The following is a 3229-nucleotide window of genomic DNA, read 5'->3' as shown; positions in this document are numbered from 1 at the left end:
AAATTTAATTATGAATTATTATTTACGTTCACGCTCATACTTGCGGAAACTCTCAGTTGTAACTAGCAGGCAAGCAACGTAGCTTCTGCGTATACAGAGGCAAGCAGCTGAACCAACAGGGGAGATGCAGTGAATCATAGAATCATAGAATAGCAGAGTCGGAAGGGGTCTCCAAGGCCATCGAGTCCAACCCCCTGCTCAATGCAGGAATCCACCCTAAAGCATCCCTGACAGATGGTTGTCCAGCAGCCCTTTGAATGCCTCTAGTGTGGGAGAGCCCACCACCTCCCTAGGTCACTGGTTCCATTGTCGTACTGCTCTAACAGTCAGGAAGTTTTTCCTGATGTCCAGCTGGAATCTGGCTTCCTTTAACTTGAGCCCGTTATTCCGTGTCCTGCACTCTGGGAGGATCGAGAAGAGATCCTGGCCCTCCTCTGTGTGACAACCTTTTAAGTATTTGAAGACTGCTATCATGTCTCCCCTCAACCTTCTCTTCTCCAGGCTAAAGAGGCACAGTTGTTTCCTTTTTCTCACTCCCTGATCAGTGGTTTGTCAAAGAATTGGGGGGGGGGGGGGTAGAGTGCTCTAGCCAGAGGTCTCAGTTGCTTGTTTGCAGGGCGCTTTTGAAATCTGGGTGAGGGTCCTTTAACAAGGCATAATCTCTCCCCTAGTCTGTGATGAAGTGCAAGAGAAAAATGCCCTTCACAAAATGGGCTGAAGTTACAGGAAGCCAGATTCCGGCTGGTCATCAGGAAAAACTTCCTGACCGTTAGAGCGGTACGACAATGGAATCAGTTACCTAGGGAGGTTGTGGGCTCTCCCACCCTAGAGGCCTTCAAGAGGCAGCTGGACAACCCTCTGTCGGGGATGCTGTAGGGTGGATTCCTGCGTTGAGCAGGGGGTTGGACTCAATGGCCTTGTAGGCCCCTTCCAACTCTGCTATTCTATGATTCTATGCATAACTTATGAGATGATGCCTCCCCCACCCAACTTAGATGGCTTTTGAAAAAAAGAGACTAGTCTAACTGGCGGAGATGAAGAGGTCTGTCCACGGGTATCAGCCATCATGGTTAGATGGGTTCTCCAGAAGTGTTTCCACACTGGCCCCTTCTCTCTAGAATTGCCACCATTTCTCCATTCACTTTTTGAGGAGCACATCTCCAGGTTGTGGGCCTCGTGGCTGGCCCCATGCATGAAAGTATTTTTCTGCGTAATCCTCCCACGGTTATCTCAGACCTGGTTGGTGGCATTTTTTTTTTTTTTTAGCGATTAAAAACAAATCTCCAAAACGCCAAAACGCCATGGAGGCTTTTAAAAACTACGCACCATTTAATGTCAACCTTTCCCTTTCTTTGCAAATTCGCCCCAATTTAACACTTCCTGTCGTTCCAAGCTGCAGGATGGATTAGAAATTGCTTCCAATTTGCCCACTGAATACCTTAAATTGGCCTAGTATCAGTTTCTTTTTACATAGGATGAAAGACCCTTTAATTACTGATAGCCTTTCCACCACTTTTTTTTTAAAAAAATAGCACTATTTTGTCATTTTTTTAAAAAAAAAAAACACAGGAGGAAATTAGTAACTACAGTGAGATCCTATGGATGTCTACTCAGAAACAAGTCCCACCGAGTTACTCCCGGGTATGTATGCATAGGATTACAGCCAAAAGCCTCTCACCATGCAGAAAGTAAAACTGATATTGGGGCAATATGGCGGGACGATTCATGGGGCAAATTAACGGTTACTCATCACTTTCCCCAAATCAACAGGAAGCATTAAAATAAGGAGAAGCTGAGAACAGGAAGCTTTCAATTCACACTGTAAAATACCTTTGCTAAACGGAACATACCTGTGAGCAGACATTTTAGAAGGATCTTGGCTACAGAGGAAGGCATTGCTGAATAATATAGTGGTACGTTAAGAGCTCTGCTGAATCTCCAGTTTAACTCCTTTTCCAGCTAACTGTGGAAAATAATTCCACAGCTACATTAAAGGGGTTATGACAGCCTCCCCCAACCTGGTGCCCTCCAGAAAGGTGGTACTACAAGTCCTTGCATACTGTGGATTCTGGGAGTTGCAGTCCGACCCATCCAGAGGCTGGACTATCACATGGAAGGAACCCAAGTTCAGAGGCAGCGTACCTTTGCATACTGGTTGTGGGGGAGGGGGGAGTAGAAATAGTGGGGGAGGGCTATTGTTCTTCATGCCAGGTTTGGGGACCTCTTGAGGGCATCTAGCTGATTACCAAAAAGGCAAAAGCATCTTGCAGTAACCTCACAAGTAACAGGTTTTTTGTGGCAGAAGCTTTCATGAACTAAAGACCCACCTTATTAGATGCATGAAGTATAACCCCCAGCTGCAAGGTGTATGTGTGTGGTTGTATGTACACACACACACACACAGAGAGAGAAAATGTAAACAGTGACACACCTACCAAGTGTGGATAACACTCGAAGCATCAAAGGAGGTGGATTCTTTCCTGCGAAACCTTATACCACAATAAATAAGTTGCCTTGAAGTTATCGGGACTCTGTTGTTCTTGCTGCTGAAGGCTAACAGGGCTACTTCTCTGGTTCTCGGAGACAGGGCACTGGGCTGGATGGACCTTCAGGTCTGATCCAACACCCTTCTTCCTCCTGTTCTCGTGAAGCAGGAAACGCAGGAGGATTCCGGCTTTCCGTTTGCTAGAGCAGCCTCCCTCAAATAGAGGCAACAGCAGCTGAGACCAGATGGCTGCAATCCCTGCAGCATCCCTTTTACCTTCAGCCATTTTCCCCGGGACGTTTGATCCCCGGATTTCAACCGTTCCCTCTGCAACTGGGGGGCTCAACCTGCCCTGTACCTTCTTCCCCCCACTGGCTGGTCAGAAAAGCTTCCGTTTGCCTGGCAAATTGTTTACTGCCCCCACACATGTCAGGAGATTGCTACCGAATTCCCCCATTGCTGCCACAATGGGGGAATTTCACAGAGACCTGTCCCTGGTCGTCGCCATGGCTCGGATTAGGAGCTGCGATACAACGGAGAGGAGGCAGGAGACTCCAGAACCAAGGGACACACGGGTGCAGAAGGCCCACCGACAGGAGGACTGGGCTCCAATTCCTCCAGCGCCCCGCCGTGAAATCCACGCCCTTCCTTCCCCTGCCAGCACAAGCTGCTTTTTCGTCCAGGAACCTGCTTCCAAAACCCATCGTCCCGCGGCCTTCGGAGAAGCCCCACCCCACCCCCCAC

The sequence above is a fragment of the Elgaria multicarinata genome, chromosome 10 (assembly GCF_023053635.1).
Source record: "Elgaria multicarinata webbii isolate HBS135686 ecotype San Diego chromosome 10, rElgMul1.1.pri, whole genome shotgun sequence".
NCBI lineage: Eukaryota > Metazoa > Chordata > Lepidosauria > Squamata > Anguidae > Elgaria > Elgaria multicarinata.
Note: the sequence above shows the minus strand (reverse complement) of the source record.